This window comes from Callorhinus ursinus, unplaced genomic scaffold (genome assembly GCF_003265705.2).
Source record: "Callorhinus ursinus isolate GAN/ISIS: 27379988/994484 unplaced genomic scaffold, GSC_fseal_2.0 scaffold27, whole genome shotgun sequence".
Classification (NCBI taxonomy): domain Eukaryota; kingdom Metazoa; phylum Chordata; class Mammalia; order Carnivora; family Otariidae; genus Callorhinus; species Callorhinus ursinus.
The window spans coordinates 1,033,998-1,046,038 of NW_027397089.1; the positions used below are offsets into that span (position 1 = coordinate 1,033,998).

General features: G+C 34.7%; 1 long non-coding RNA gene across 3 annotated transcripts in view; it reads right to left on the minus strand.

The window, feature by feature from the left end:
- The window catches only part of LOC141370142 (uncharacterized), a 69,720-nt gene that overhangs the window by 35,861 nt on the left and 21,818 nt on the right, over positions 1 to 12,041 (minus strand). The gene's annotated exons all lie outside the window — the stretch shown is intronic.

Sequence of the window (12,041 nt, forward strand, 5' to 3'; positions counted from 1 at the left end):
GAAAAAAACATTTGCTGAAGTTCATAAGAAAAAGAGTAGGAAATTTAATTAAAAAGGCATCCTAAACCTCTTTACAACAAAAAGTCAATAAGGAAATTCAAAAGAAAGTAACAAAATAAGAAAAATATTACAACATATATAACTGAGAAAATGCAAAATTTTTAAAAATACAGTGTTCTGAAAATTCAATAAAAAGACAATCCACTAGAAAAATGGGCAAAGGTTATAAAGGAATAGTTTATACAAAAGGAAATACAAATGTCTAATAACCATATAAAACATGGTCAACCTCAAACAAAAGAAAGGCAAAACAAAATACCATTTTTGACTTATCAGATGGGTAAAGCTAAAAATTTTGGTTGTACACTGTGTATGCAAGACATTCTCAAACACTATTAGGGAATAATATATATAAAAAACATATAACATCACTGAAGATAATTTGGTATTATTTCCCAAAATTTCAAATAGAAGTAGTCTTTAACCCAACACTCTCACAATTAGAAATACACAATATTGGTATACTAACACATGTATATGAGGATATGGTCTCAGAATATTTGCCTGGCTATAATAGCAAAAAGCTGTAAAAACCTAAATGTCCATCAATGGAGAACTTCTTATTTACCTACATAAAATAAGATACTATGCTGTTATAAAATAATATATAGTATAGATAGATAGATGTGCATGTTTTTATATGTGTGTGAGATAGAGAGAGACAGAAGAAGAGAGAGAGAAAGAGAGATGTGGAAAGATACCCAAGAACTATTAATAAGAAAAAGCAAGTTGAGGAATCATGGGTATAATACGATTACATTTGTGTATAAAAAAAGATACAGACAAAAGCACAAGCAACAAAAGAAAAAAATGAGTGATAGAATTTCCTCAAAATTAAGAAAATTTGTATTTCAAAGGACATCATAAAGAAAGTAAAAAACCCGTAGAATGGGAGAAAATATGTGCAAATCATATATAGCACAAGGCACTTTATCTAGAATATATAAAGAACTTTTCCAATTCAACAATAAAAAGACAAATAATCCGATTAAAAATGGGCAAAGGATCTAAATAGACATTTCTCCAAAGAAGATATGGTTATTAGTTAATGGTTAATAAATACATAAAACAATGTTCAGCATCATTAGTCTTTAGGGAAATGCAAATCAAAATCATGATGAGATTCCTTTGTACCCCCTTTAGAATGGTTAAAATAAAAGGCGTACAAGTGTTAGTGAGGATGTGGAGAATTGGAACCCTCATACACTGCTGACTAGGTTGTAAAATAATGCAGTACTTGGAAAACAGTTTTTCCAAGTTTAACATTTTCTAATGTTAAACAGAGGAGCACCTGGGTGGCTCAGTTGGTTAATTGTCTGCCTTCAGCTCAGATCATCATCCCAGAGTCCTGGGATTGAGTCCTGCATCCGGCTCCCTGCTCAGCGGGAAGCCTGCTTCTCCCTCTGCCTCTCTGTCTCTCTCTGTCTCTCTCTCTCATGAATGAATAAAATCCTAAAAAAAAAAACCTTTAAAAAAATGTTAGAGTTTACCATACGCTAGAGCAATTCCACTCTTATGTATTTACTCGAGAGAATTGAAAGCAGATGTTCACCCAAAACCTTGTACATGAATGTTCATAGCAGCATTATGAATAATGCAGGAAAAAGTAGAAACTGAAATGTTTATCAACTGATGAATAGAAAAACAAAATATGATATAGCCATGCAATGGAATACTACACAGCTATAGAAAGATGGAACATAATGTACATGGTACATCAAAGATGAAATTTAAAAACATCATGCTAAGTAAAATGAGCCAGACACAAGTGGCCATAGGTTGCATGATCCCACTTATATGAAATGACAAGACCAGACAAATTCATAGACACCAGAAAATAGTTTAGTGATTGCCAGTGCAGCAGGAAATGGGGAGTAACTGATTATATGTATAGGGTATCCTTTTGGGGTAATGAAATGTTCTGAAGTTAGTGATGCTGACTTTACAAACTTGTGAATACACTAAAAGCCACTGAATTGTACCTGGAAAGGCTGAACATTAAAATATTTGAATCATATCTCAATAAAGTTATTTTTAAAAGGTAAAGGAATAGACATTTGTATACAGTTGACCCTTGAACAATGCCAGCGTTAGGGGCACTGATCCCCGACACAGTCAAAAACCTGTGTGTAACTTGACTCCCCCAAAACTTAACTACTAACAGGCCTACTGTTGACTGGAAGCCATACTGATTACATAAATATTTGATTAACACACATTTTGTATGTTATATGTATTATATACTGTATTCTTACAATAAAGTAAGCTAGAGAAAAGAAAATGTTATTATGAAAATAATAGGAAAGAAAAAATACATTTACAGTATGCTACTGTATTTATAGGAAAAAATCTGCATATAAGTGGACCTGCACAATTTAAGCCCATGTCTTAAAGTGTCACTATATAATCTGAATTAGTTTATTGAACTTGGTAAAGTGCAAGTGGGAAACATCTTTACTGGTTCTCCCCACTGGGCTTCAAACAAGCTCTGCAAAATCTTTCTTTTTTGGACAGTATCTCAGGCAGATCCCCTTAATTTTTCCCTGTCACTTCCATAAATTAACAAAAAGCCTCATTTATAGGTAACAGAGACTCCAGTCTAGTCTAGTATCAAGAATTTAATTTTAACCAGTTCAAAGCTCGTCCGCTCTCCCTTCACTCTTCTAACTTATTCTTCTACCCTTTTATCCTTTCTCCTTCTGCTACCTCTCATGTCTGCTTTCCGGTGCAGTTATTCAGATGCTGGCTCTTCTCTCTTGGGCTGCTTTTGTGAGCTCTCTGGACACCTCTCTCCATCCCTACTCCCCAGAGAGAGCCCTCCCTTACACTGTGCTCTCTCAGGCGGGCCCTGGCTTCTCAGATATTATCCACATACCCTTACCCCGGGTGTCTGTAGGGGTAGGATCCTTTCAAGAGGATTCAGCCCAACTATCTTCTCTGGCACACATGTAGATCACAGAAAACTTCTCGAGTACAGGTTTCTCTTCCACTGCAGGGACTCTTCCTCTGTTCAGGGTTCAGAGGCTAGCCTCTCTTTTTTAACCTTTTTTTTTTTTTAATTCAGGAATATAGCATACCAAAAAAAGGCTGCATGTTATGGATATGTACACTACAGAATAACAACATCAACAATAAAATTAACATCTATATACACACCTCCTAGATGCTCTCTTAAGAAAGAGAGCATTGCCAATTTCTTTGAATCCTTCTGTTTCCCTCTAAGGTTGCATTCCCTTCCCTTCCCTACAACAGGTAATTGTAAATTTTGTACTGTTTTGTTTTACATTTAATAATAGTTTTTGCCACATTTATTGCCCAATACACATATATTACTAAATAATAATGTTGCTTAGCTGTGCCTGCTTTTGAACTTTATATGAATGGAGGTATATTCCAGACCCTGGAGACAGATTGTCTGATTTTAAATCAGGTCCCGCCCCATTGATGTGATCTTGGGCAGTGACTTAATCTTTCTATACATCAGTTTCTGCATCTGTAAACTGAAGATAATAATAGCAGTTACATCACTGAATTGTTTAGAAGATTAAGTAAATGAATAATTGTAAAATACTTGGTCTGACACTAATAATTGTTTGTTTAAAAATGTTTATGTATGTATTCTTCTATGACTTCTATGATGTTTTACTTAACATCTTTTTTTAACCTTTATGAATTATACCAACGTTGTGGTTCATTTGTTAATTTCCCTATAACATTCTACTGTACCATAATTTATTTATCTATTCTACCTTCCATTGATATTTGAGATGTTTCCAGATTGAGGTTATTTAAGACTTACTCAAATCCTTTGATCGCTTTTTAAATTTATCATTTTCTGGCTTTTTCTAAGTAAATTGTAGGAATACTTTATGTATTCTTCATACTAACCCATTGTCAGTTTTATGTAAGCAGATAAATTTCCATAGGTTTTTGCTCATCTTTACTCTTGATAATGTGTATTTATTTTATTTTATTTAAATTCACTTAATTAACATATACTGTATTCCTAGTTTGAGGTAGAGCTCAGTGATTCATCAGTTGTGTATAACAGCCAGTGCTCATTACATCAAGTGCCCTCCTTAATGCCCATCACCCAGTTACCCCATCCCCCCACCCACCTCCCCCCGCCAGCAACCCCCAGTTTGTTTCCTAGAGTTAGGAGTCTCTTAGAATTTGTCTCACTCTCTGATTATAACGTGTTTTCTTTTTAACTCAGCAAAATTTTTTACATTCTGAGATAATTGTAGATTCACTGATAGTGTGTTTTGATAGAGAAGTTCTTAGTTTCAATGTAACCAAATTTCTCAATCTTTTCCTTTACAGTTAGTGCCTTTTTTTAAAAAAAGATTTATTTATTTATTTGACAGAGAGAGAGAGAGAAATCACAAGCAGGCAGATAGGCAGGCAGAGGGAGAGGGAGAATCAGGCTCCCTGCTGAGCAAGGAGCCCCATGCAGGACTCGATCCCAGAATGCTGGGATCATGACCTGAGCCAAAGGCAGCCGCTTAACCAATTGAGCCACCCAGGCACCCCCAGTTGGTGCTTTTTTGTATCTTGTTTAAGAAATTCTTCCCTATCTGAGATCATGGATACCATCTTCTGTATTATCTTATAAAATGTCTATAATTTTGCCTTTTATATTTAGGTCTCTAACACACGTAGATTTATTTCTATTATTTTTCATTTGATGTGAGGTTAGGGTACACTTTCACATTCTTCCTTATTCAGTTTTCTAGTGCCTTTTATGGAAAATTCCTCCTTTCCCACTCATCTCCATTGCCATTTCTGTCACAGATTAAATGTCTACAGATTGTAGGTCTTTCTTTGATCATTCCTTCTCCTCAACAAAAAGTTTTATCTGTTTGTTGCCAGTATACAGAGATACAATTGACTTTTTTCTTTTTAAGATTTTATTTGTTTAACAGAGACAGACACAGTGAGAGAGGGAACACAAGCAGGGGGAGTGGGAGAGAGAGAAGCAGGCTTCCCATAGAGCAGGGAGCCCGATGTGGGGCTCCATCCCAGGACCCTGGGATCATGACCTGAGCCAAAGGCAGACGCTTAACGACTGAGCCACCCAGGCACCCCTGCAATTGACTTTTTAATAATGGTTTCTAGCTAGCAACCTTATTGATAATAACAATTTTGTATATAGATTATTTTGTTTTCAATAGTGATGATCAGTTGCAAATGATAACAGTTTTATTTCTTTCTTTCCAATCCTGATTACATTTTATTTCTTTTTCTGGCCAGATTGTAGTAACTAGGACCTCCAGGACCATGCTGAAAAGAGGAGCCATAATGGACATCCTTTCCTGTTTCTGATCTATCACCATTAAGTAGGATACTTGTTGTATTTTGTGTGTTTTTGTAGACATGTGTAGGTATCTTTTATAAAATTATGGAAGTTCCTTTCTATTCCTAGTTTACTAATAGCTTTTATCAAAAATGATTGTTAAATGTTATACAATGCTTTTTTAAATCTATTATGATAAGAGTAAGTTTTTCTATATTAAAATTTTAATACAGATAATTAGATATTCTAATATTAAATGAACTTTCTATTCTTATAATAAAATAAACTTTGACTTGATGTATCTACTTTAATAATGCCTTGTAGGCTAAATTTGCTAATATCTCATTTAAGATTGATTCGTTAATTAGGAGGGAGATACAGGCTATAATTTCCTTTTTTTTGCATTCTTCTCTGAATTTGATATTAACTTCATACCATTTTCATTAAAGAAGTTGGAGAATGTCCCCTTTTTTTATACTTCCTGAAAAAAAAATGAATGATCAAAATTTCCTTGAATGTTTGGTAGGGCACATAAAACTATATGGGTCTAGAGTTTTCTTTATGAAAATTTTGGTCTAGTGATTGAATTTCTTTTATTGCTACATGATCATACATGTTCTATTTTTTTGCCATATAACTATACAGATTTCTATTTTAGATTGGTAATTATATTTTTCTAGAGATTTGTCTATTTTGTATGTATTTCAACACTCTTTGCCATAAGGTTGTTTAGAATGTTTTAAAATACCTGCTACATGTTTTTTTTTTTGTTTATTTATTTGTTCTTAATATTTTTTTAAAGATTTTATTTATTTGAGAGAGAGAGAAAGAGAGCTAGAGAGAGCATGAATTGTGGAGAGGGGCAGAGGGAGAGGGAGAAACAGACTCCCTGCTGAGCAGGGAGCCCAACTCTCACCTCGATCCAAGGACCCTGAGATCATGAGCTAAGCTGAAGGCAGACACTTAACTGAGCCACCCAGACTCCCCTTCATTCCTAATATTTTTAAGTTGTGCCCTTTATCACTTTTTTAACTTTTTATTTTTATTCCTGTTAGTTAACATACAGTGTTATATTCGTTTCTGGTGTACAAAATAGTGAGTCAACGATTCCATATAACATCCAGTGCTTATCACAAGTGCTGTCCTTAATCCTATCACCTGTTTAACCCATTGCCCCACCAACCTCTCCTTTGATTACCATGTCTGTTCTCTATAGTTAAGTGTCTTTTTTGGTTTGTCTCTCTCTCTTTTTCCCCCCTTTGTTTGCTTGTTTTTTTCTTAAATTCCACATATGAATGAAATCATACAGTATTTGTCTTCCTCTGACTATTTCACTTAGCATTATACTCTCCAGCTCCACCCATTTTATTGGAAATGGCAAGATTTCATTTTTTATGGCTGAATAATATTCCATTATATATATATACCACCTCTTTATCCATTCATCAATAGATGGATACTTGGGCTGCTTGCATATCTTGGATATTGTAAATAATGCTGCTATAAACATAGGGGTGCATGTATCTCTTTGAATTAGTGTTTTTGTATTCTTTGGTTAAATACCCAGTAGTGCAATTGCTGGATCACAGGGTAGTTATATTTTTAACTTTTTGAGGAACTTCCATAGTGTTTTCCACAGAGGCTGTACCAGTTTGCACCAACAGTGCAAGAGGTTCCTTTTTTTCCACATCCTTGCCAACACTTGTTGTTTCTTGTGTTGTTGATTTTAGCCATTCTGACAGGTATGAGATGAAATCTTCTGGGGGTTTTGATTTCCATTTCCCTGATGGTAAGGGATGATGCACATCTTTTCATGTGCCTCTTGGGCATCTGTATGTCTTCTTTGGAGAAACGTCTGTTCATCTCTTCTGCCCATTTTTAATTTGAGTATTTGTTTTTTGGGTGTTGAGTTGAATAAGTTCTTTATATATTTTGGATACTAACCCTTTATTGGATATCTAATTTGCAGATATTTTCTCCCATTCTGTAGTTTTGTTGATTGTTTTAGTTTTGTTGCCTTTTAGGTTCATAGATTGTTTCCTTTGCTGTGAAGAAGTTTTTATTCTGATGTAGTCCCAATAGTTTATTTTTGCTTTTGTTTCCCTTGCCTCAAGAGACATATCTAGAAAAAAAGTTGCTATGGTTGATGTCAAAGAGTTTACTGCTTCTGTTCTCTTCTAAGTTTTTTATGGTTTCAGGTCTCACATTTAGGTCTTTAATCCATTTTGAATTTATTTTTGTGTATGCTGTAAGAAAGTGGTCCAGTTTCATTCTTTTTGCATGTAGCTGTCCAGTTTTCCCAACACAACTTGTTAAAGAGACTGTCCTTTTTCCATTGAATATGTTTTCTTGCTTGGTCAAAGACTAATAGACCATCTAATCATGGTTTTATTTCTGGGCTCTCCATACAGTTCTGTTGATCTATGTGTCTATTTCTGTGGCAGTACCATACTATTTTGATTACTACAGCTTTGTAATATAACTTGAAGTCCATAATGATGGCACCAGCTTTGCTTTTCTTTTTTAAGATTGCTTTGGCTATTTGGGGTCTTTTGTAGTTCAAAACAAAGTTTAGAAATGTTTGTTCTAGTTCTGTGAAAAATGCTGTTGGTATTTTGATAGGGATTGAATTAAATGTGTAGATTGCTTTGGGTGGTATAAACATTTTAACAGTATTTGTACTTCTAATCCATGAGCAAGGAATGTCTTTGCATTTCTTTGTATCATCTTCAATTTCTTTCATCACTTTTATAGTTTTCAGAGTACAAGTCTTTTACCTCTTTGGTTAGGTTTATTCCTAGGTATCTTACGGTTTTTGGTACAATTGTAAATGGGATTGTTTTCTTAATTTCTCTTTCTGCTGCTTCATTATTGGTGTATAGAAATGCAACAGATTTCTGTACGTTGATTTTGCACCCTGCAATCAAACTGAATTCATTTATCAGTTCTAGCAGTTTTTTGGTGGAGTCTTACAGGTTTTCTATATATAATATCATGTCATCTGCAAATAGTGAAAGTTTTACTTTGCCAATTTGGATGCCTTTTATTTCTTTTTTGTTGTTTGGCCCTTTATATTTTTGATTAGAGTTTACAGTTGTATTAATCATTCCAATTTTGCACCCAGATGGCTCAGCCGGTGGAGCATGTGACTCTTGATCTTGGGGTTGTGATTTTGAGCCCCACATTGGGTGTAGAGATACTTAAAAATAAATCTTAAAAAAAAAATTCCAATTTTGTCTTTGATGATACTATTTTGTTTTCTATTTTTATTTCTTTGCTCTTTACTATAGTCTTCCTTTTACCTATTATGTTATTCTTTTCCTTATTTGTTAAATTAGAAATGTTTATTAAAATACTTTTGAAAAATTAATTTTCTAATTTTCTTATAAGAAGTTTTTATATTATTCTTCTCTTTTAATAATATGTCCAAATTTCCATTAGAAAATTTTTTTTAATTTCTAAAAGTTTGGGATTATTTAAATTATAATTTTGCAATTATTTTCACTTAATTGCATCATAATTTAAAAGTGTGGTATAATAATTTAATTCTATCTTGGTTTCTTGAAATGGCAATAATTGAACATTTTATTAGTTTTTTTTAGCTTTAATTATGTTTACTTTTTTTCTTTGTTCACCATTCCTCCTGTATCTCAGAAATTTCTGGGATCATTTTCCTCTCTCAAGTTTATTTACTGAGTTTCTATAGAATACCAAAGACAAACAGATGATATTAAAAGTAGAGGAAAGAAAATCCAGCAAACCTACAAAGAATGACCATTAGATTGACTGCTGTCCCAAAACCAAAGGATATTGGAATGACATCTTCAAAATGATGAGAGGAAATAACTAGCAAATTAAAGTTCTATATCTCAGTGAAACATCTTTTAAATGAAGAAAAAAGAAAAAAGACATTTCAAATAAAAAATTACGAGTCAAGATAATGGCTGAAAATTTTCATGAATTCTTGAAAGTCATACACTTTCAGATTGAGGAAGCCAAAAGATCATAAGCAACATAAATAAAAATCAATCCAGGGGCACCTGGGTGGCTCAGATGGTTAAGCATCTGCCTTGGGCTCAGGTCAGGATCTCTGGGTCCTGGATTGGGGCCCACGTCGGGCCCCACGTTGGGGCTCCTGGCTCAGCAGAGAGTCTGCTTCTCCCTCTGCCTCTCCCCCTCTGCTCATGCTCTCTCTGTCTCAAATGAATAAATAAATCTTTTTTTTTAAAAAAAGAAATCAATCCATAATTTCCTCATTCTCTCTAATCATTCTGGGTCTTAGAATGGAACATACGCAAGGCTTTTTCACTCTATCCTTCATATCTCTTAAGATCTCTTTAACTATATTTCATGTCTTTGCTTCCCTGTGCTACATTTGTGTTATTCTTTTAGATCTATTTTGCAGGTCTATCCTCCTTTCTTCAGCTAGGTATAACTTACTATTTGATCTATCTCCTGAGTTTTCAGTTTTAATTATAAATATATTTCTAGAGTTTCTGTGTTTTTCCCTTTCAAATTTCATTAGCCAGTTTCAGTAGTCTTTTTTTCCCGTCTCTTTTTTTTATTTCTGTTTATTAATTCTTGAAGTATATCAAACATAGTTATTTTGTACTCTGTTTCTGATAATTCTGTAACTGCAATCATTGCATATCTGATTTTCTTGAAATTGTTGGCTTGGAGTATTATGGGCCATATAGGTGGAGCTCAAGCTTATGATTAGGAAATATGAGGTGAGATATATATTTTTTCCCTTCTATCCAGATCCCAAACAAAACATGCACATATAGTTACAATCTCACATTGTCTGGTATAGTTTTTCCTAGTTTACATACTAAGGGTATCACTCTTTCCAGATCTTACTTTTAGGCAGAGGTTTCTCCTATCTGATATTTCTCAGACCTCAGATTTTGCTTCTTGTTCCTGGTATAGATGGGTTACTAAAACCCAGGTCTGCCCACACTAATACACAGATCAGACAAAGGCCACCTCCAGCTCTCTTTTATGGCAAAAGGTTCAAACTTTGTTGTTTCTAGCCTAAGTTCAACAATGCATTTAATTTTTTCATTTTCATTTTATTATTAATTTTTTTGGTGGGCAACAAACAAAGTTTATTGAACAATAGCAAAGTGATAGTACAAAGCTCCCGAAGAGGGAGGGGACCCGAAAGGGCTGTCCTAATTTTTTCATTTTTTTGTAAAGATTTTATTTATTTATTTGACAGACAGAGACAGCAAGAGGGGGAACACAGCAGGGAGAATAGGAGAGGGAGAAGCAGGCTTCCCGCCGGGTAGGGAGCCTGATGCGGGGCTTGATCCCAGAACCCTGGGATCAGGACCTGAGCCGAAGGCAGACATTTAATGACTGAGCCACCCAGGCGCCCCTAATTTTTTCATTTTAAATACGGGTTTTGTTTGTTTGTTTTTAAGAAAAGGCTTTATTTTTTTACAGCACCTTTAGGTTCACAGCAAAACCGGGGTACAGAGATTTCCCATATACCTCTTACATTCACACATGTACAGGCTTCCCTAGTATTAACATCCCACATCAGAGTGAGGCATTTGTTATAATTGATGAACCTAAAATGACACATCATAATCACCCATATTCTGTAGTTCACATTAGGGTCCACTCTTGATGTTGTACATTCTAAGAGTTTGGATAAATTTATAATTACATGTATCTACCATTATAATATCATATCATACCATTATAATATCATATATATCATATCTACCATTATAATATTCACTGTTCTAGAAATACTCTGTACTCTGCCTATTCATCCCTCCCTCTCCCCAATTCCTAGAAACTCTGATCTTTTTTTTTTTTAAGATTTTATTTATTTATTTGACAGAGAGAGACACAGTGAGAGAGGGAACACAAGCAGGGGGAATGGGAGAGGGAGAAGCAGACCTCTTGTGGAGCAGGGAGCCCGATGCGGGGCTCGATCTCAGGACCCTGGGATCATGACCTGAGCTGAAGGCAGATGCTTAGCGACTGAGCCACCCAGGCACCCAGAAACTCTAATCTTTAGTATCTCCATAGTTTTGCCTTCTCCAGAAGGTCATGTGGTTGTATATATACACTATGTAGCCTTTTCAAATTGGTTTCCTTTACTTAGTAACATTCATTTAAGTTTCCTCCACGTCTTTTCATGGCTTGATAGCTCATTTCTTTTTAACATTGAATAATATACCATTGTCTAGATTTGCCACTGTTTATCCGTTCACCCACTTAAAGACATCTTGGTTGCTTCCAAGTTTTGGCAATTATGAATAATGCAGCTATAAACATCTGTATACAGATTTTCGTGTGCACCTAAGTTTTCAACTCCTTTAGGTAAATACCACGGAGCACAGTTGCTTGATTGAGTAAAAGTATGTTTAGATTTAAGACACCACCAGACTGTCAAAGGGCACATTCAGCGTGGAGCACTGGGTGTTATGCACAAACAATGAATCATGGAACACTACATCCAAAACTAATGATGTAATGTATGATTAACATAACAATAAAAATTATTAAAAAAGTAAAATAAAATAAGACACCACCAGACTGTCTTCCTAAGTGGCTGTGTCATTTTGCACTTCCACCAGCAATGAATGAGAGTTCCTGTTGCTCCACATCCTTGCCAGCATTTGGCGTGGTCAGTGTTCGGGATTTTGGGTATTCTGTTAGGTGGGTA